Below are 24,510 nucleotides of genomic sequence, written 5' to 3' on the forward strand. Positions count from 1 at the left end.
TCTTTGGCCAGTATGGTCCTTCCAATCAGAGGGAAAAGGCTATGGGTATAGGTTCTTTGGCCAGTATGGTCCTTCCAATCAGAGGGAAGAGGCTATGGGTATAGGTTCTTTGGCCAGTATGGTCCTTCCAATCAGAGGGAAGAGGCTATGGGTATAGGTTCTTTGGCCAGTATGGTCCTTCCAATCAGAGGGAAGAGGCTATGGGTATAGGTTCTTTGGCCAGTATGGTCCTTCCAATCAGAGGGAAGAGGCTATGGGTATAGGTTCTTTGGCCAGTATGGTCCTTCCAATCAGAGGGAAGAGGCTATGGGTATAGGTTCTTTGGCCAGTATGGTCCTTCCAATCAGAGGGAAGAGGCTATGGGTATAGGTTCTTTGGCCAGTATGGTCCTTCCAATCAGAGGGAAGAGGCTATGGGTATAGGTTCTTTGGCCAGTATGGTCCTTCCAATCAGAGGGAAGAGGCTATGGGTATAGGTTCTTTGGCCAGTATGGTCCTTCCAATCAGAGGGAAGAGGCTATGGGTATAGGTTCTTTGGCCAGTATGGTCCTTCCAATCAGAGGGAAGAGGCTATGGGTACAGGTTCTTTGAGAGGAGCCATTCTAGCCCCGGGGAACTCACCATGAAACCAGCGAGTGGGTGCCTCCTCTGTCCTCACCATGGGATAGGGGTCGTTACGTCGGATGTCCGGAGAGCACTGGAACTCATACTGAGAGGCCGTGTACATCTGCTGGTCTGGGACAATACAGGAACAGCAATGGTTATTGGTAAGTTCACATTGCAGAATAAGTATGACACATTAGCATTGAGCATAAACTTAAATTGTGAATAATATGCCCCCCAAAAATGAGTGTTAAAATGTGTGTTCTTTTTTTGTTGTTGTACTTTTTTGCATCTACACCTGACCAGAAACATTGGTCCCATGTTTGGTGACAGAACACATCTCAATAAAGGATATACGCTAGTCGTATATACAGGGTCTAAGAATGGTTGTTTTACCCACGATGAGGCCAGTGTAGCCTGTTGCAGGTCCATACGGACACTTCTCTCTACCCTCCTCAAACTCAGACGACACTTTAAAACTCTCCTCATCCTACACAGGAGAACAGGAGGTTACGGAGGCTGGTAACACAGTGGTAGAGCATAATATGGTTCATATTGGGTCAATTACTGTGGAAAGAGGGAGACAGTCGACCCACACAATTCCATGAAGGAGTTAGTTAGCTAGAACATGAAATTACTTTAAAAAAAATATACATATTTTATGCATGTTCATTCTATGAGTGTGTGTAGGTTGTGTACTGTACTGCAGGTTACTTACTATGTACGCACAAAGAGGTTTGAAGGCGTGAGTCCCACACATGTAGAGATGAGTGGAATTAAATCTCTGGAGAAACCTGATGTGGTTATAACACTCTGTCTGTTGAGAGAGAGATAATATATCAACAAGAGAGAGAGAGTGAGGGAGAGAGAGAGAGAGTGAGTGAGGGAGAGAGAGATCGAGGGAGAGCTAGAGAGAGCGAGTGAGAAAGCAAGAGAGAAGGGGAGAGAGATAGATAGAGAGGGAGAGAGAGAGAGAGGGAGAGAGAGGGGGAAGATAGAGGGAGCAATAGAGAGAGAGAGGGAGAGATAGAGACTGAGGGAGAGATGGAGAGAAGGTGGGAGAGAGAAAGAGAGAGAGAATAAGGTTGTTTAGAGAGAGAGTTAAACTGTTTATGATGAATGATACATGAGATAGAAATTCCACACATATTGAGATGAGTAGATTTAAACCTCCCTAGGAGAGAGGATGAGAGAAAGATGGAGGGAGAGAGGGAGGGAGACAGAAAGAGAGAGTAAACCTCGAGGTGATTACATCACAGAGAAAAAGAAAGAGAGAGAAAGATGCAGTGGAGAAGATGGATGAGAAAAAAGAGAGGAAGACATACCTTATCGTCTTTCCCTTTGCTCAGACACTGCTGCTTCTGCTCCTCCGAGGCTTCCCATTCAATCTGATACAATATATATATATAGAGAGAGAGACAGGGAGAGATGGATGGAGACAGACAGACAGACAGACAGACAGACAGACGGAGAGGGAGAGATAGAGAGACAGATACAGACATGAAGACAAAGAAAGACACAGAGAGAGAGAGGCAGACAGAGGGAGAGACAAAGAGAGAAAGAAAGAGAGAAAGAGAGAGAGACCAGAACATTAACAAGGGTTCTTGGCTTACTAGATTTCCAACATTTTTATGGCAGGTTGTCAGTTGAAACAGGGTGTTGAGTTTCTGTCCTAGTGTGGCTAGATACAGTGACAGATCTTCATTATTATGTTCCATACGGTACAACTAGACAGTAGGCTAATGCTCCTGGAGAAACAGTCACTGCGTCCCAATAATATCTCCTTTCTATTGAGGAGTAGACTCGTTCACTACAAGAAGGAGTTCGACCACATTTTTCACATCAGTCATATCTTTCAAATCATTGAAGAGAAGTGAGCCAAGTTATCATTACTCAGTACTGGTACCCCTTGTATATAACCAAGTTATCATTACTCAGTACTGGTACCCCTTGTATATAACCAAGTTATCATTACTCAGTACTGGTACCCCTTGTATATAACCACGTTATCATTACTCAGTACTGGTACCCCTTGTATATAACCAAGTTATCATTACTCAGTACTGGTAGCCCTTGTATATAACCAAGTTATCATTACTCAGTACTGGTAGCCCTTGTATATAACCAAGTTATCATGACTCAGTACTGGTACCCCTTGTATATAACCAAGTTATCATTACTCAGTACTGGTAGCCCTTGTATATAACCAAGTTATCATGACTCAGTACTGGTACCCCTTGTATATAACCACGTTATCATTACTCAGTACTGGTAGCCCTTGTATATAACCAAGTTATCATGACTCAGTTCTGGTACCCCTTGTATATAACCAAGTTATCATTACTCAGTACTGGTAGCCCTTGTATATAACCAAGTTATCATGACTCAGTACTGGTACCCCTTGTATATAACCAAGTTATCATTACTCAGTACTGGTAGCCCTTGTATATAACCAAGTTATCATGACTCAGTACTGGTACCCCTTGTATATAACCAAGTTATCATGACTCAGTTCTGGTACCCCTTGTATATAACCAAGTTATCATTACTCAGTACTGGTAGCCCTTGTATATAACCAAGTTATCATGACTCAGTACTGGTACCCCTTGTATATAACCAAGTTATCATTACTCAGTACTGGTAGCCCTTGTATATAACCAAGTTATCACGACTCAGTACTGGTACCCCTTGTATATAACCAAGTTATCATTACTCAGTACTGGTAGCCCTTGTATATAACCAAGTTATCATGACTCAGTTCTGGTACCCCTTGTATATAACCAAGTTATCATTACTCAGTACTGGTAGCCCTTGTATATAACCAAGTTATCATGACTCAGTACTGGTACCCCTTGTATATAACCAAGTTATCATTACTCAGTACTGGTAGCCCTTGTATATAACCAAGTTATCATGACTCAGTACTGGTACCCCTTGTATATAACCACGTTATCATTACTCAGTACTGGTAGCCCTTGTATATAACCAAGTTATCATGACTCAGTTCTGGTACCCCTTGTATATAACCAAGTTATCATGACTCAGTTCTGGTACCCCTTGTATATAGACAAGTTATCATTACTCAGTACTGGTAGCCCTTGTATATAACCAAGTTATCATGACTCAGTACTGGTACCCCTTGTATATAGACAAGTTATCATTACTCAGTACTGGTACCCCTTGTATATAACCAAGTTATCATGACTCAGTACTGGTACCCCTTGTATATAACCAAGTTATCATGACTCAGTACTGGTACCCCTTGTATATAGACAAGTTATCATTACTCAGTACTGGTACCCCTTGTATATAACCAAGTTATCATTACTCAGTACTGGTACCCCTTGTATATAACCAAGTTATCATGACTCAGTACTGGTACCACTTGTATATAACCAAGTTATCATGACTCAGTACTGGTACCCCTTGTATATAACCAAGTTATCATTACTCAGTACTGGTAACCCTTGTATATAGCCAAGTTATCATGACTCAGTACTGGTACCCCTTGTATATAACCAAGTTATCATGACTCAGTACTGGTAGCCCTTGTATATAGCCAAGTTATCATTACCCAGTACTGGTAGCCCTTGTATATAGACAAGTTATCATGACTTAGTACTGGTAGCCCTTGTATATAACCAAGTTATCATTACCCAGTACTGGTACCCCTTGTATATAGACAAGTTATCATTACTCAGTACTGGTACCCCTTGTATATAACGAAGTTATCATTACCCAGTACTGGTACCCCTTGTATATAGACAAGTTATCATTACTCAGTACTGGTACCCCTTGTATATAACCAAGTTATCATTACCCAGTACTGGTACCCCTTGTATATAGACAAGTTATCATTACTCAGTACTGGTACCCCTTGTATATAACCAAGTTATCATTACCCAGTACTGGTACCCCTTGTATATAGACAAGTTATCATTACTCAGTACTGGTAGCCCTTGTGTATAACCAAGTTATCATTACCCAGTACTGGTAGCCCTTGTGTATAACGAAGTTATCATTACCCAGTACTGGTACCCCTTGTATATAACGAAGTTATCATTACCCAGTACTGGTACCCCTTGTATATAGACAAGTTATCATTACTCAGTACTGGTACCCCTTGTATATAACCAAGTTATCATTACCCAGTACTGGTACCCCTTGTATATAGACAAGTTATCATTACTCAGTACTGGTACCCCTTGTATATAACGAAGTTATCATTACCCAGTACTGGTACCCTTGTATATAGACAAGTTATCATTACTCAGTACTGGTACCCCTTGTATATAACCAAGTTATCATTACCCAGTACTGGTACCCCTTGTATATAGACAAGTTATCATTACTCAGTACTGGTACCCCTTGTATATAACCAAGTTATCATTACCCAGTACTGGTACCCCTTGTATATAGACAAGTTATCATTACTCAGTACTGGTAGCCCTTGTGTATAACCAAGTTATCATTACCCAGTACTGGTAGCCCTTGTGTATAACGAAGTTATCATTACCCAGTACTGGTACCCCTTGTATATAGACAAGTTATCATTACTCAGTACTGGTACCCCTTGTATATAACCAAGTTATCATTACCCAGTACTGGTACCGCTTGTATATAGACAAGTTATCATTACTCAGTACTGGTACCCCTTGTATATAACCAAGTTATCATTACCCAGTACTGGTACCCCTTGTATATAGACAAGTTATCATTACTCAGTACTGGTAGCCCTTGTGTATAACCAAGTTATCATTACCCAGTACTGGTACCCCTTGTATATAGACAAGTAATCATTACTCAGTACTGGTACCCCTTGTATATAACCAAGTTATCATTACCCAGTACTGGTAGCCCTTGTATATAACCAAGTTATCATTACCCAGTACTGGTAGCCCTTGTATATAACCAAGTTATCATTACCCAGTACTGGTACCCCTTGTATATAGACAAGTTATCATTACTCAGTACTGGTACCCCTTGTATATAACCAAGTTATCATTACCCAGTACTGGTACCCCTTGTATATAGACAAGTTATCATTACTCAGTACTGGTACCCCTTGTATATAGACAAGTTATCATTACTCAGTACTGGTAGCCCTTGTATATAACCAAGTTATCATTACCCAGTACGGGTAGCCCTTGTGTATAACCAAGTTATCATAACCCAGTACTGGTAGCCCTTGTGTATAACCAAGTTATCATTACCCAGTACTGGTAGCCCTTGTGTATAACCAAGTTATCATTACCCAGTACTGGTAGCCCTTGTGTATAACGAAGTTATCATTACCCAGTACTGGTACCCCTTGTATATAGACAAGTTATCATTACTCAGTACTGGTACCCCTTGTATATAACCAAGTTATCATTACCCAGTACTGGTACCCCTTGTATATAGACAAGTTATCATTACTCAGTATTGGTACCCCTTGTATATAACCAAGTTATCATTACCCAGTACTGGTACCCCTTGTATATAGACAAGTTATCATTACTCAGTACTGGTAGCCCTTGTGTATAACCAAGTTATCATTACCCAGTACTGGTACCCCTTGTATATAGACAAGTAATCATTACTCAGTACTGGTACCCCTTGTATATAACCAAGTTATCATTACCCAGTACTGGTAGCCCTTGTATATAACCAAGTTATCATTACCCAGTACTGGTAGCCCTTGTATATAACCAAGTTATCATTACCCAGTACTGGTACCCCTTGTATATAGACAAGTTATCATTACTCAGTACTGGTACCCCTTGTATATAACCAAGTTATCATTACCCAGTACTGGTACCCCTTGTATATAGACAAGTTATCATTACTCAGTACTGGTACCCCTTGTATATAGACAAGTTATCATTACTCAGTACTGGTAGCCCTTGTGTATAACCAAGTTATCATTACCCAGTACGGGTAGCCCTTGTGTATAACCAAGTTATCATAACCCAGTACTGGTAGCCCTTGTGTATAACCAAGTTATCATTACCCAGTACGGGTAGCCCTTGTGTATAACCAAGTTATCATAACCCAGTACTGGTAGCCCTTGTGTATAACCACGTTATCATTACCCAGTACTGGTAGCCCTTGTATATAACCAAGTTATCATTACCCAGTACTGGTAGCCCTTGTGTATAACCAAGTTATCATTACCCAGTACTGGTACCCCTTGTATATAACCACGTTATCATTACCCAGTACTGGTAGCCCTTGTGTATAACCAAGTTATCATTACTCAGTACTGGTAGCCCTTGTGTATAACCAAGTTATCATTACCCAGTACTGGTAGCCCTTGTATATAACCAAGTTATCATTACTCAGTACTGGTAGCCCTTGTGTATAACCAAGTTATCATTACTCAGTACTGGTAGCCCTTGTGTATAACCAAGTTATCATTACCCAGTACTGGTACCCCTTGTATATAACCAAGTTATCATTACCCAGTACTGGTAGCCCTTGTGTATAACCAAGTTATCATTACCCAGTACTGGTAGCCCTTGTGTATAACCAAGTTATCATTACTCAGTACTGGTACCCCTTGTGTATAACCAAGTTATCATTACCCAGTACTGGTAGCCCTTGTATATAGACAAGTTATTGTTACTCATTTCACTGTTAGTCTACACCTGTTGTTTACGAAGCATGTGCCAAATAAAATTAGATTAGAATTTATTTGAAGAATTATCCTCCACTCCTGACTGCATGTGCTGCGGCTCCATGTGCTGCGGCTCCATGTGCTGCGGCTCCATGTGCTGCGGCTCCATGTGCTGCGGCTCCATGTGCTGCGGCTCCAGTGAACGAGCCAAGGCAAACATTTGACTCGTTTGCTACAACACCTTGCCTTTTTCAGCAAGGAGCAACATAGTCTCATCACATTGTAAAGAGTCCATGTCACCGCGGAAATGAACTGGACTGTCAGCTGTAAGATCCAGCAAAAAATATAAAGGTCATGACGGTTATTTCATTTTCATGACGGTCTTCATCCATACTGGTAGGTTAAACGATGATCCGGTAATCGTGCCAGCCCTAGATGGTACAAGGTGGGTTTGTTAACCTAGCAATAGAGGTGTTCAGTGTAAAAGACCTGGGAGGGGTAGGATCCTAAATGATCTACTGTAAATTCCCTGATGTCACACTCTCTCTCTCTCTTACAGTGCGAGCTGTGCTGTCTGAGATGTCTGTGGCGTTGAGAGCGAACACAGCCCCTCGGGCCCCCACGTAGAGAAGACCCATGTCCTCCTTTAGTAGCAGAGTACTGTAGTTCACTACTGAGGACTGGAAACGCCTGCAGCCCAACAGACCTGGGGGGAGATAGAGGGATGGGAGAGGGAGAGGGAGAGAAGATGAGCGAGAGAGAGAATGGGAGAGAGGGAGAGAGAGTGTGTGTGTGAAGGTGTGAGAGTGTGTGTGTGTGTGTGTGTGTGTGTGTGTGTGTGTGTGTGTGTGTGTGTGTGTGTGTGTGTGTGTGTGTGTGTGTGTGTGTGTGTGTGTGTGTGTGAAAGTGTGAGAGAGTGTGTGTGTGTGAAGATGTGAGAGAGTGTGTGTGAAGGTGTGAGAGTGTGTGTGTGTGTGTGTGTGTGTGTGAAGGTGTGAGAGAGAGTGATTGAAGGTGAGAGAGTGTGAGAGAGAGAAGAGGAGAGGAAAGGGAGATAGAAGGGGAGAGGAGAGGAAGGGAGAGTGTGTGTGAACTTGTGAGAGAGAAGGGGAGAGGAGAGGAAAGGGAGAGAGTGTGTGTGAAGGAGAGAGAGAGAGAGAGAGAGAGAGAGAGAGAGAGAGAGAGATGGAGGAAAGAACAATTTATTAAAGTGACCTCTAACATGTACACCCTGACCCCATTGACACTGCTACTCTCTCTGTGTGTGTGTGTGAACCTGACTCAGCAGCCTAGTATCTGTTCTAATTAGTTATCCAGTTGAGAGGCTGTGAGATAGTAATGACCAGACACAGAGGGGGGTACTAGTGTGTGTGTGAACTTTACACTACATGTACTTACAGCCTAGTGCTGGCCTCTATTGCTAACCCAGTGTACAGCTAAACTGCAGAAAGCCAGTTGTACAAGACGAGTGCAACAATGACTCAACCATCACAGGTACAGTACAACAGACACACCCACATACAGAAGGAGTGTCCTAGGGCAACAGCAATGTAATTAGCCTTTTGCATTTGTTATAACACTTTTTAGGTTACTACATGATTCCATACATGTTATTTCCTAGTTTTGATGTCTTCGCTATTATTCTACAATGTAGAAAATAGTAAAAATAAAGAAAAACCCTAAAATGAGTAGGTGTTCTAATATCTTTGACTGGTAGAGTACATCCATAAATTCAAAGCCTGTTTCATAGAGAATGTAACAATCTGGACTATACAGCTCTGGAAGAAATGAAGAGACCACTGAAAAATGATCCTTTTCTCTGGTTTGACTATTTATAGGTATGCGTTTGGGTAAAATTAACATTTCTGTTTTATTCTATAAACTACTGACAACGTTTCTGTCACACCCCGACCATAGTTTACTTTGTATGTTTCTATGTTTTGTTTGGTCAGGGTGTGATCTGAGTGGGCATTCTATGTTGGATGTCTTGTTTGTCTATTTCTATGTCTGGCCTGATATGGTTCTCAATCAGAGGCAGGTGTTAGTCATTGTCTCTGATTGGGAACCATATTTAGGTAGCCTGGGTTTCACTGTGTGTTTGTGGGTGATTGTTCCTGTCTCTGTGTTTTGCACCAGATAGGACTGGTTTAGGTTTTTGCACGTTTGTTGTTTTGTTAGTTTATTCGTGTACAGTTTCTTTATTAAAGTACAATGAATAACAACCACGCTGCATTTTGGTCCGCCTCTCCTTCTACAGACGAAAGCCGTGACAGTTTCTCCCAAATTCCAAATAAAAATATTGTAATTTAGAGCATTTATTTGCCGAAAATGCAACTGGTCAAAATAACAAAAAAGATGCATTGTCAGACCTCGAATAATGCAAAGGAAATAAGTTCATATTCATTTTTTAACAACACAATACTAATGTTTTAACTTAGGAAGAGTTCAGAAATCAATATTTGGTGGAATCACCCTGATTTTCAATCACAGCTTTCATGCGTCTTGGCCTGCTCTCCACCAGTCTTTCACATTGATGTTGGGTGACTTTATGCCACTCCTGGCGCAAAAATTCAAGCAGCTCGTCTGTGTTGATGGCTTGTGACCATCCATCTTCCTCTTGATCACATTCCAGAGGTTTTCAATGGGGTTCAGGTCTGGAGACTGGGCTGGCCATGACAGGGTCTTGATCTGGTGAGATGAGTCATCTCGCAGTGTTTGTCATTCTACCCTGATGAAGACAGCTTGTCTGTCAAAATGTTGGACATAAATATTATTGCATCTGAGCTCCTAGAGTGTACAGCTCTCCTTTATTTTTTTAAGTGTTCTACTCCGCTAGCCAGCACCTTGCACCAAGGTGTGCGTTTCTTTTGCCTCTAGGTCCTCCATCCACACCTTGTTTGACCTGGCTGTGTGGCATGGAGCAGTGTCCTGCTGGAAAAACAAATCCTCAGAGTTTGGGAACATTGTCTTCCAGGACAACCTTGTACGTGGCTTGATTCATGCGTCCTTCACAAAGACAAATCTGTCTGATTAATGAAGCACCCCCAGATCATCACCGATCCTCCGCCAGATTTCCCAGTGGTTGTAAGACCTGGAGAGGCCTACAAGCCACAGTATCTCGCACAATACTTTTCTTATTTTAACCTGCAAATAAATGCTCTAAATGACAATATTTTTATTTGGAATCTGGGAGAATTGTTGTCAGGAGTTTATAGAATAAAACCGAAATTGTAATTTTACCCAAACACATACGTATAGTAAAACCAGAGAAACGTTTGCAGTGGTATCAATGTTTTTCAGAGCTGTATGCAGTAACTTACTTTGAAGAGATGGTGATCAAGTCTAAATAGGGTTTGGTGTTTGGTGTGTGGTAGTCTAAATTCAGTGTACTTGTCTTCAAATGCCATTTCCCCAAAGTTACACTTTTGCCAACTCATTTTCTTCAATTTATGTGCGGTGATCCTTAGATTCTCCAAACTTGCCCAGAGGGAATTGTTGATATGTTGTACATTTTTTATTCTAAATAACATTTTCCTTTGAGAAATGTGCCCAAAATGTATTTTACGTACATGTCTTTAGTATTTTAGAGATAGATAGATGAAGAAAATATTTGGACATTTGTAGGAGGATAAATATCCATTGAACAAAGGACAGGCTGCCAGAAATCATTTACATTCAAGCTGGCCAGTGTGGCAGCCATCTCGGCGCCAAGGCTATGTATAATACAATGAGATGAAAATCCTTCCTGTTATATTCAACCTCAATACTCAGTCAACTCCACTGAAGATTATGTGGGTGCCTCAGACATTCATCTGGATGTGATCAGTGTATACTACAATACATTCTCATTGTCAGTCTATCTGTGTCTCTAATACAGGAGTCAACGTTTTCCGTCAATCTCTGTGACCATCCCTAGAGTATTTACATCACTGTATTGATACAATGTTAAGGGCCGGAACTGTGATCAAAGTCATCATCGTTGTATTAGGGAACCCTTTTTGTTTCCTCAATAGAAACATTTTTGGTTCCAGGTAGAACTCTTTTTAGTTCCAGTTAGAATCTATGTGGAAAGGGTTCTACATGAAACCCAAAGGGTTCTACCTGGAACTAATAGGGGCTATTCGAAGGGGTCTCCTATGGGGACAGCCGAAGAACCCTTTTAGGTTCTAGATAGCACTTTTTTCTGAGGGTGTAGGCTACAGCAGTGACTAGGTTCTGGGAATCATGGTGGACTGTCTTGGTAACTTTGAAAAGGGGAGAAAGAATCAGACAGACAACTATCCCAACAAATCACCAGTGTGGCTATGTGGAGATGAAAATGCAGGCAGGAATTGTGCTCATGAAAAACTCTTACCATAACCTGTAGGCAGACATGCCAGAAGGTCATGATTCTAAACCAAAGTTTGCAGGCAAGACCTTTGCAGTGGTTTTAGTGAAGGCAGTTGAAGCAAACTAGTCACTTGTGAAATGGACTCATTAAAAATAACCTCAGTGATCTCCATCTAGCTAGCTACTAGTTTGTGTCCGGGGGATGTTGACGCTAGGGCAGCCAGTGGATTAGGCAGTGCCCTCTCCTTTATGCCAAACTGACGTCTAAGTACAGACGTGTATGTTAGAATATTGGTACATTGTTGGAGTCATCCTTAATTAAGAATATACTTATCTGAGCTCTGTGAAGGTACTAGTAGCTAGTAGCATCTTAGCTGTTATTAAGAAGACACTTATCTAAGGCCATGGCTGAGTGGTCACACATTTCACAAATAATTAAAAAGAGTTCCAAAGGGTTCTTCAGTTGTCTCCGTAGGAGAACCCTTTTTGGTTCCTTGTAGGATCCTCTGTGGAAAGGGTTATTCCTGGAACAAAAAAAGGCTCTTCTAAGGGTTCTCCTATGGGGACAACCAAAGAACCCTTTTAGGTTCTAGATAGCACCTTTTTTATAAAAAATATTTTACAATGAGTGTACTGTGTAGCTCCTTTCTTTATGGGCTGATTTCCCTGGACTGACAATTGCTTTTCTATGGGCTGATATCCCTGGACTGACAAGTGCTTTTCTATGGGCTGATATCCCTGGACTGACAAGTGCTTTTCTATGGGCTGATATCCCTGGACTAACAAGTGCTTCTCTATGGGCTGATATCCCTGGACTGACAAGTGCTTCTCTATGGGCTGATATCCCTGGACTGACAAGTGCTTCTCTATGGGCTGATATCCCTGGACTAACAAGTGCTTCTCTATGGGCTGATATCCCTGGACTGACAAGTGCTTCTCTATGGGCTGATATCCCTGGACTGACAAGTGCTTTTCTATGGGCTGATTTCCCTGGAAAACAGGTGCTTCTCTATGGGCCGATCTCTCTGGACTAAGAAGCACCTCCAAGGGACAACCTCTACTGTGTGTTAGTTTAGAAATAGACTTAAGTCTGTCTGGGAAACCACCCTTACATGCTTTATATGTATTAAACTAGGTTGCTGGATAACTTGGTAGAAAATGGGTGAAGTTAGGCCATGTGTTGCTCATGTGGATGTCCAGCCTAACTGTGTTTGTGTTGCTCATGTGAATGTCCAGCCTAACTATGTTTGTGTTGCTCATGTGAATGTCCAGCCTAACTGTGTTTGTGTTGCTCATGTGAATGTCCAGCCTAACTATGTTTGTGTTGCTCATGTGAATGTCCAGCCTAACTATGTTTGTGTTGCTCATGTGAATGTCCAGCCTAACTGTGTTTGTGTTGCTCATGTGAATGTCCAGCCTAACTGTGTTTGTGTTGCTCATGTGAATGTCCAGCCTAACTGTGTTTGTGTTGCTCATGTGAATGTCCAGCCTAACTGTGTTTGTGTTGCTCATGTGAATGTCCAGCCTAACTGTGTTTGTGTTGCTCATGTGAATGTCCAGCCTAACTGTGTTTGTGTTGCTCATGTGAATGTCCAGCCTAACTGTGTTTGTGTTGCTCATGTGAATGTCCAGCCTAACTGTGTTTGTGTTGCTCATGTGAATGTCCAGCCTAACTGTGTTTGTGTTGCTCATGTGAATGTCCAGCCTAACTGTGTTTGTGTTGCTCATGTGAATGTCCAGCCTAACTATGTTTGTGTTGCTCATGTGAATGTCCAGCCTAACTGTGTTTGTGTTGCTCATGTGAATGTCCAGCCTAACTGGTACATTTGTGTTTCATTTCTTATACTAGGTTTGAAATCCCATCTTTCTACATGTTTTTGACTTCCCATTGGGATTACAGTTTTTCTCAGTCGCTTTGGTGCAATTCTTGATACTACTTGTACAAATTCCAAATCATCTAGTCACTTGTGCACATCATTAAAGCCATTTCTTATTCCTTTGAACAAATTGCAATTGATAATGTACAAGTGTCAGCTTTTTTCCACATTATCAATTGCTCATGTCATGTTGATCAAAATATAGTAAAATATAGTAGATGGTTCTCTGTTGAATAGTCAAAACATCTAGGCATTGGTTCCTTGCATAAGCCATTACATGCAAAATTGTTGAACTATTTGTCATAAACTGTCAAGCATAGTTTTACACACATTTCTATTAGACCTTTTGTACAAACACATGAATTGATGAATCGTGCAGGTGAAATTGACCCTCACTCATGAAGGAATGTAAAGTGTTAGTTCAACCAACAATCAACCAGTTGTCTAAATTGCTCAAATGTGCATCTCATGAAGAATCAATTGGCAAGCATATATAGACAGACCACAACACAGAGTTGCAATTTTCCAATAATGGATGGACCAGGAAACGAACAGGGTCAACAGCCAAGAGGAGGAAGAAGAGGAGCAAGGATGCGTGGTGGAAGGCAAAACAGAGGAAGAGGCAGAAGAGGACATAGGCGCATATCTGATGACATAAGGGCCACTATTGTAGACCATGTTGTCAATCATGGCCTTACAGTGGCTGAGGCGGGTCGAAGGGTGCAGCCGAATATTGGGAGATCAACCGTGTTCTCAATAGTTAAAACGTTTCGAAGAGAGAACAGGTATGTCCACCAATGTACAGTGCACTGTTACTGTATATAAGCAGTATACTGTATACTTCCTACAATGCTTCATATTACAGTAGTCCACTTGTATTTCACAGCATACAGAAATATACTCTATGCAGATACATACTGCACCTTACATGCACCCACCTGTATGTTTTACTGTAAAATGTGTGTTCGCATAGTTTTCGTCTATGTGAAAGTGTGCGATGCATCATTGCATTTTTCCCCACATAGGACTGCAAGATGACCTCAAACTGGTGGCAGAGGACGCCTTTTCACACCTCAACAGGAGGAGGCTATTTGCACCATGGCCCGAGCAAACAATGCCATGAGACTCAGGGAAATACAAAAGGACCATTATAGAAGACAACGATGTCTTTAAAAACATCCATACGATTAGCATCTGAACCATCGACAGGGTGCTGCATAGAAACCAGATGAGTATGAAACAGCTGTACCGTGTACCATTCCAAAGGAATGAGGACAGAGTTACGGAGCTACGGTACCAGTATGTACGGGTAAAACATATATCTATGTAGCTACTTTACAGCAACATTTTATAGTGATATACAGTACAGTAAGCAAAAACTGCACACATTTCCATTGCTGTGGAATGATCATGCAATATATGTACATTTTATGTCACTCTTCCTTACCAAAACAAATTAAACTGTGTGTTCTGGGATATAGCGTATAATGGAGTTGGAATCAAGTGAACCCTCTCACAACTTTGTATACGTAGATGAGGCTGGCTTCAACCTGACCAAATGCAGAAGGCGGGGTCGGAATATCATCGGTCACAGAGCTACTGTGGATTTGCCAGGCCAACGGGGAGGAAATATCACCATGTGTGCTGCTATTTCGGAGCATGGTGCCCTAACTCATATCCCCCTTATAGGGCCATACAACACCCAGCATTTACTCAACTTTTTAGAGACTCTCTACAGGGCTCTCATCCCTGATGATGAGAGGGGTCTGTTTAGAGAGGATTTGCCAAAGTATGTGGTCATTTGTGATAATGTGAGTTTCCATCGATAAAACATCATAAGGCATGGTTTGTGACCCACCCGAGGATGCTCATAGAATTCCTCCCACCTTATTCACCATTCCTTAACCCAATTGAGGAGTTCTTTTCAGCATGGAGATGGAAGGTGTACGATCGTCAGCCACACACACAGATGACCCTGCTGGCTGCAATGGATGCAGCATGTGAGGACATCACAGTAGACGCCTGCAGAGGATGGATAAGGCATTCCAAAATATTCTTTCCATGTTGCATTGGAAGAGAAATTATCCGGTGTGATGTGGATGAGAATATGTGGGCCGACAGACAGGAACGTCTGGATGTGTAGAGACAGCACAACAATGCTGCGGGCAAAGTTGTGCCTTAGGGGTGGTTTCCTGTGTTTCTTTCGAATTTTGTTTTTTTTCCTTTGTGCCCCTTGGGTTGTCCAGTCTCATTCAATCAATAACCCACATACAGTAATATGTAAATAGTACTGTTGAAATTGATATATGCCATAGAAGTGCAGCCTTGTGCATTTTCAATAAAGTAACGGTCATCCAAACTGTAGCCTAAGTTTACATCAGGTAATACTGTCAAAGTACACAGTTACATTGACAACATGCCTAAACATTTTGACGACCTTGTTCGTGAACAATGACTCAATGACTCATTGACTCATTCTGATGAAACTGACATGATCATTGGCATGAATATTTACTTTTGAGATATGTACTAAGGATTTTTAGTGACTGACTAACTCTAGAAAGATATCTATTGTATTGCAGTTTGTACAAATTGTTCTGAGAAATGCACGTATTATTTTGCACATGTTAGGGATGATGTGAAAAATGCACCAAAGCGACTGAGAAAAACTGTAATCAGACACAAAGGACAGCGGCCATATTACATTCCTTCTGGGTGATTGTATAACCAGCCTATTCTATTCTCTCCCCTGGAATCATGTGAGATGTCCTCTGCAAGCACAACTGTGAAAGACAAGGCCATTCACACACACTGATGCATGTGCATCCACGAACAACCCACACTCACACACCCACACACAGTATACACAATGTGCCTGTCATTGGGAGCAGAGACAATGAGTGTGTTGCAGCGACAATGAGTGTTTGCTGAGACAATGAGTGTGTTGCAGAGACAATGAGTGTGTTGCAGAGACAATGAGTGTGTTGCAGAGACAATGAGTGTGTTGCAGAGACAATGAGTGTGTTGCAGAGACAATGAGTGTGTTGCAGCGACAATGAGTGTTTGCAGAGACAATGAGTGTTTGCAGAGACAATGAGTGTGTTGTATCTCACTACGACACACCCAACACACAAATAGGCGAACACATGAACGCACACACACCTAAGAGGAACGACAACATCACCCTTCCTTCCTCCCTCACACACACAATCCAAGCGTGGTAGAGGGAGAGAGAGGATCCAGAGGTCACTGAGGGGTCAGGGGATACTAACGGTCAGAGTTCAACTCCGCCTCAGGCTGGGGTTTAATCCCATCAGGGTTGACCTGAAAGTCTGACAGTACATGGTAAGAATTATTCATGGGCCTTAGTTTGACCAGCTACGGCTAAACTTGACTGGGAATACACATACTGGATTCTCACATACCGTCTCTGCTATTCAACTCATTAATGAGCGATTCTGTTTGTCACCTTTAATTACAGTGTGTTTGTGTTTATGAGAGAGGGAGAGATCCTGTGTACTTTATTTACTGAGTAAATATTTTGAAGGGGCCTCAGCTGATCAGGTCAGAAATTCAGAACACAGTTTTCAGAAACAGTTGAAGTCAGAAGTTTACATGCACCTTAGCCAAATACATTTAAACTCCGTTTTTCACAATTCCTGACATTTAATCCTAGTAAAAATGCCCTGTCTTAGGTCAGTTAGGATCACTACTTTATTTTAAGAATGTGAAATGTCAGAATAATAGTAGAGAGAATGATTTATTTCAGCCTTTGTTTCTTTCATCACATTCCCAGTTGGTTAGAAGTTTACATACCCTCAATTGGTATTTGGTTGCGTTGCCTTTAAATTGTTTAACTTGGGTCAAACGTTTCGGGTAGCCTTCCACAAGCTTCCCACAATAAGATGGATGAATTTTGGCCCATTCCTCCTGATAGACCTGGTGTAACTAAGTCAGGTTTGTAGGCATCCTTGATCGCCCACGCTTTTTCAGTTCTGCCCACAAATTTCTGATAGGATTGAGGTCAGGGCTTTGTGATGGACACTCCAATAGCTTGACTTTGTTGTCCTTAAGCCATTTTGCCACAACTTAGGAAGTATGCTTGGGATCTTTGTCCATTTGGAAAACCCATTTGCGACCAAGCTTGAACTTCCTGACTGATGTCTTGAGATGTTGCTTCAATATATCCACATCATTTCCTCCCTCGTGATGCCATCTATTTTGTGAAGTGCAGCAGTCCCTCCTGCAGCAAAGGACCCCCACAACATGATGCTGCCACCCCTGTGCTTCATGGTTGGGATGGTGTTCTTCGGCTTGCAAGCCTCCCTCTTTTTCCTCCAAACATAACGATGGTCATTACGGCCAAACAGTTATATTTTTGTTTCATCAGACCAGAGGACATTTCTCCTAAAAGTATGATCTTTGTCCCCATTGCAATTTGCAATTGCAAACCGTAGTCTGGCTTTTTTATGGCGGTTTTGGAGCAGTGGCTTCTTCCTTGCTGAGCGGCCTTTCAGGTTATGCCGATATAGGACTCGTTTTACTCTGGATATAGATGCTTTTGCACCTGTTTCCTCCAGCATCTTCACAAGGTCCTTTGCTGTTGTTCTGGGATTGATTTGCGTCCTGTGTGGCTCAGTCGGTAGAGCATGGCGCTTGCAACGCCAAGCGTCGTGGGTTCGATTCCCACTGGGGCCACCCATATGCAAAAGTAGTGGCCCCAGCCGACTTGTAAGTCGCTTTGGACAAAAGCGTCTGCTAAATGGGATATATTATTATTATTATATTTCGCACCAAAGTACGTTCATCTCTAGGAGACAGAACACGTCTCCTTCCTGAGCGGTATGACGGCTGCGTGGTCCCATGGTGTTTATGCTTGCGTACTATTGTTTGTACAGATGAACGTGGTACCTTCAGGCATTTGGAAATTGCTCCCAAGGATGAACCAGACTTGTGGTCTACAATTTTTTGATGAGGTATTGGCTGATTTCTTTTGATTTTCCCATGATTTCAAGCAAACAGTCACTGAGTTTGAGGTAGGCTTTGAAATACATCCACAGGTATACCTCCTATTGACTCAAATGATGTTAATTAGCAGAAGCTTCTAAAGGCATTACATAATTTTCTGGAATTTTCTAAGCTGTTTAATGGCACAGTCAACTTAGTGTATGTAAACTTCTGACCCACTGGAATTGTGATACAGTGAATTTTAAGTGAAATTATCTGTCTGTAAACAATTGTTGGAAAAATTACTTGTGTCATGCACAAAGTAGATGTCCTAACCGACTTGCCAAAAGTCATTAAAAGAGTTTTAATGATTCCAAACTAAGTGTATGTAAACTTCCAACTTGAACTGTATATACACTCAAACATGTTTTACGTTGATACACATTAAGCATAGAATTGTGTGCATCCGCCAATCTTCTCACCACCTAGTCTCTTTACCACCTATGTACAAGGTCAACACACAAGGCTTCTTTTCCATACCGACTGTGTCACAGTACAATGTCTTCATTTTGGAAAAAACTTCACACACGTTAATGTCTACTTGCCCCACTCCACTCTTAACCTTTCTTTCTGTTGAGCTTTCATGTCACATTTTATTCATTTATCAGTAGTAAATGCATGTATTTTCTTACTGGCCACCCGTGGGGGTTGAACCCACAACCCTGGCATTGCAAGCACCATGTTCTACCAACTGAGCCACACGGGATCTTTCAAACTATGTAATGTTTACAGTGGAAGTCACCACCTCCCAAAGCATCAATCAGACTCAGCGATAGGCTATGATGTAGATCCAGAAAGTAAACAGCATAGTGGGTCAATTTCCGCTAGAACTAAGAGGGTTGAAGCGCGAGGCTCAACTTCTCCCCCGTTTTGGTGCCCTGGCTTCCACGCTGTGAACAAAGTGAAGGGAACCCGTGCACATGTGCAGATACTGTGTGTGACTGTGTGAGAGCAAAGTCTTGCATCTCACTTATCTCAATATCTGCGGTGCTGCTCGCGGCAACATAATTTCGCTGTGTCTACCTTTCAGGTTAGGTGTGTATTTTAACCACCCTGTGGTGGGCTTGGAGTGTTGCCATGGTAACGTTTAGATGAAAGAGATTAGTAAAAGTGTGCAGATAAAAGCCACAGTGATGACAGGACAAAAATACAGACTTAAGAAAGAGAAGGACGAGAGAATAAAGACTTGAAGGAAGAGAGAGAGGGAGCCAAGTCTAATAGGGAGGAGGGATTGGTGCGGCAAGCAAGTCATGGAGGAAAAGGAGAGGAATGAGAAAAGACATGAGAAAGGACATGGGAAAGAACATGAGAAAGAAGGAGGAGAGATAAATTGTTTATTTAGAATGAGTGAGATAAGAGAAGAGGAGAAGAGAAGGGAGGAGAAGAGGAGAGAAGGGAGGAGAAGAGGAGAGAAGGGGGGAGAAGAGGAGAGAAGGGAGGAGAAGGGGAGAGAAGGGAGGAGAAGAGGAGAGAAGGGAGGACAAGAGGAGATAAGGGAGGAGAAGAGGAGAGGAGGGGGGAGAAGAGGAGAGAAGGGAGGAAAAGAGGAGAGAAGGGGGGAGAAGTGGAGAACCATTGACCAAATAGACTCTTCCAGATGTGATTGCATAAAACCACAGACAGATTTGTATTCACTCTGGGACATTCCAAAGAGAGAGAGAGACACACACACACACACACACACACACACACACACACACACACACACACACACACACACACACACACACACACACACACACACACACACACACACACACACACACACACACACACACAGGTGTGAGAGTACAGCTGTCCTTTTTTCTCTCTCTCCCTCTCTCTTGCTCTGTTTTAAGCTCAAACATTATGGCCTCCCAGAGTTAGTCGTTTGCACAGTGGATTATCGAGTCAGAGAGGCAGAAAGAGAGAGAGAGAGAAATAGGGAGAGGGATGGGGAGGAAAGGGTCTCCAAAGCAATACTTTTCTCCTGGCCTTGTCGTGTCTTTGGCTATGCCGGCTTAAGTGATATGACCTGCTATTCTATAAAACCATTTCTCTGTAATTAATATTACCTGATTACGCTAATCATGTAAATGTAATTAACTAGAAAGTTGGGGCACCACGAAAGAGTGTTTATAGAGCTGTTATCTTCTGACTAAACTCTTAAAGACCTAGTAGTCTTTAAGTAGCAGTCAATATTTAATCTTCACTTAATTCAGTCTCATCTGAAAGTTGTAAATTCTTGGTTATCTTCACGAACCCTGGCTAACAAGTTGAATCAGCAATACAAAATTGGGTTTAATTATTTATTTACTAAATACCCAAATAATCACACAGAATTACATCTACACAGAATGGGAGATACATTGATTACAAATGATGTCATAAAGGAAAACGTCCCTAGCGGACGGAAGAGATATGACGGCTGGTTACACAAAGAAAGGGGGTTGGGTTTTGAATGAAAGAGCGGGAAGACTGAGTAACAAAGGAAGAAGCTGTGCTATCGTAAATACAGAGTCTTATGCATTCTAAATGACCATCCATTGGAAAAGGAAATTGCAAGGAAAATTTACTCTGAGCTGCGCTTCAATAGGTTGGTCGTGGATGGAAGGCCGGGTCGCCCAGCAGGGATCACCTGTCCTCTGAAGAATGTCTCTGGTGGTAAACTAGATACGTTGTAGTATCATTGTGTGTCTTAGATGGGATACGTCATCCATCCTTTCCTCGCTCAAATTTGCAGCGGCTGCTGCTAACTCAACGGTTAGGAGGTATCACTTCTGGAGTGAATAAGAGTTCAAAGTTCATACCAAGTTGCCATACTTTTAAGCTCGAGCTATATTCTGGCTGGTATAGTTTAAATTCATCCTTTCTGTGTGTCGATCGTCACCTTCACATTGAACACGATGCTAATTTCGTTAGGTTATTATTTGGGCCCTTTTAACGTAGGAGCGTCGTCCTCACGTGCTCGGAACAGAAAGTTGAATTTCCGTCAACTGGTTTATATAGTGGTGAAAGAAGGGCGTGCTTCATAGTTTACAACCAAAGTCTGTTCACTTGGACCTCTGAGTGAGCAGAGTTTCTCTATGACAAACTGTTCTCTCATTTAAGAAGCTAAAATTACATTGAATCTTTTCACAAATAGTTTCATATTTAAACATTTAAATTGCACAACAATTCCATGTGAATCTGATAACTAGAATGTGTCAACTTTCCAAGATACAGTTTATGTCATCCTGTCATTAGTGGTAATGTCTCAGACAGCAACTGATCTGAGATCATATTCATTAAGTGCCAACACATATTTTCAACTGGTTGGATTATCGAAATATGGTTCCGTTTCCCACCTTTGGATGTTACCAGACTCTCTATGTTACAAAGGCTTTACAAGAGTCAACTCTATAAAGTAGAGAGAGAGAAAAGGGGAAAGGTATTTAGGGGGGTCATAAACCTCCCCCAACAGGCCAACGTCATGACACCCTCTACATATCTATTGTGTGTGTGTGTGTGTGTGTGTGTGTGTGTGTGTGTGTGTGTGTGTGTGTGTGCGCGTGCGTGTGTGTGTGTGTGCGCGTGTGTGTGCTTACCGCTGGTAGTCACAGTGATCCTGGGGGTGACATCCAGGTCTATGGGGGCTCTGAAGGGGTATCCTCCCGCTACACCACAGCTCAGGAGCAGGAGAAGGGAGGACAGGGCAGAACACACACACACTGCCATCTACACACACACCCGCCAGGGGGAGAGAGTTGCCCTCCGACTACTCCTCAGAGAGGAGGACACACACACACACACACACTGTGGAAAAACACACTCTCCTTCGCACGCTCATGCATCCATTCACATGAACACACACTAGTGAGCTGCCGGTCTCCTACTATTCAGAGCAAGAAACTCGCACACTCACTCTCCCGCTCAAGCAATGAAACACTGTCACTTCGACACACACACACTGGAAGGCAGTCCTCTCTTCTCTCGGCAGACACACACACACACATATACAGCACACCAACAAGCACTGGATTCTCTCTCCCTCTGGTCTGAAGGCTGAACCGGCTGGTTCATCTACTTGCTGCAGGTTCCATCTAGAGAGAAAAAATGTCAGACTTTATCCAATGTCATCTACACATGTCTAATCTACGTATTGATGCCAGGAACTGTTGTCAAACTCCAAACTCTTCAGTAACGTACATTTATGCATTCAGCAATCATCAACATCATAACCAAAGCAATCATTACTGAGACATCACAACCACATTAATCATTACGGTAACATCACAACCATAGCAATCATTTAGATCACAAGCACATGAACCATTACAGTAACATCACAACCAAAGCAATCATTACTGAAACATCACAACCACATTAATCATTACGGTAACATCACAACCATAGCAATCATTTAGATCACAAGCACATGAATCATTACAGTAACATCACAACCAAAGCAATCATTACTGAAACATCACAACCACATTAATCATTACGGTAACATCACAACCATAGCAATCATTTAGATCACAAGCACATGAATCATTACAGTAACATCACAACCAAAGCAATCATTACTGAAACATCACAACCACATTAATCATTACGGTAACATCACAAGCACATTAATCATTATGGTAACATCACAACCACAGCAATCATTAACACCACAACCACATTAATTATTACGGTAACATTACAACCACAGCAATCATTAACATCACAACCACATTAATTATTACGGAAACATTACAACCACAGCAATCATTAACATCACAACCACATTAATTATTACGGTAACATTACAACCATAGCAATCATTATCATCATAACCACAGCAATCATTAACATCATAACCACAGCAATCATTAACATCATAACCACAGCAATCATTATCATCATAACCACAGCAATCATTAACATCATAACCACAGCAATCATTAAAATCATAACCACAGCAATCATTAACATCATAACCACATCAATCATTATCATCATAACCACAGCAATCATTAACATCATAACCCCAGCAATCATTAACATTACAACCAAAGCAATCATTAACATCATAACCACAGCAATCATTACTGTAACATCATAACCACAGCAATCATTAACATCATAACCACAGCAATCATTAACATCATAACCACAGCAATCATTATTGCCATAACCACAGCAATCATTAACATCATAACCACATCAATCATTATTACCATAACCACAGCAATCATTAACATCATAACCCCAGCAATCATTAACATCATAACCACAGCAATCATTAACATTACAACCACAGCAATCATTACTGTAACATCATAACCACAGCAATCATTAACATCATAACCACAGAAATCATTATTACCATAACCACAGCAATCATTATCATCATAACCACAGCCATCATTATCATCATAACCACAGCAATCATTATCATCATAACCCCAGCAATCATTAATAAAATAACCACAGCAATCATTATCATCATAACCACAGCAATCATTACTGTAACATCATAACCACAGCAATCATTATCATCATAACCACATAAATCATTATCATCATAAACATAGCAATTATTAACATCATAACCACAGCAATCATTACTGTAACATCCTAACTTCACAAATAGCATGTGTATTAATCAACCAACTACTGTGTAATATGTATAATAAACCAAGTAAAGACTTTGAGGTAAGATAGTGATGGAATGTAATGAAAATTCTAAAGTATGAAAATAATGTGAAAGTTAAAGCACTAAGGGAAGATAAATCCCCAGAGAAAAGGAGAGAATAACATTACCTTTCGGTTGAAGAGATGGAGGAACGACATCTAGCTAGGAGGGTTACTACAGGCTGCAGACGAATGAGAGAGAGACTGTTGTCCGTTGTGTGGAGAGAAAGAACTTAGAGAGAAGGGTAAAAAACATGTCGCTGGGAGAGAGATATAGTTGGAGAGAGATAGATATAGTTAGAGAGAGGGAGAGAGAGAGAGGGAGAGATAGATATAGATGGAGAGAGATATATAGATAGAGGGCGAGCTATAGAGAGGGAGAGATATAGATCATATATATTTATTTATTTTACCTTTATTTAACCAGTCAAGTCAGTTAAGAACAAATTCTTAT

The 24,510-nt window shown here is 41.5% G+C and overlaps 1 pseudogene; it reads right to left on the reverse strand.

Annotated features, from left to right (window-relative positions):
* LOC135511195 (semaphorin-4G-like) overlaps positions 1-24,266 on the reverse strand; it is a 38,383-nt pseudogene extending 14,117 nt beyond the window's left edge.
* Positions 24,267-24,510: the final 244 nt, after the last annotated feature.

The sequence above is a fragment of the Oncorhynchus masou genome, chromosome 23, assembly GCF_036934945.1.
Source record: "Oncorhynchus masou masou isolate Uvic2021 chromosome 23, UVic_Omas_1.1, whole genome shotgun sequence".
In the NCBI taxonomy this organism is placed as follows: domain Eukaryota; kingdom Metazoa; phylum Chordata; class Actinopteri; order Salmoniformes; family Salmonidae; genus Oncorhynchus; species Oncorhynchus masou.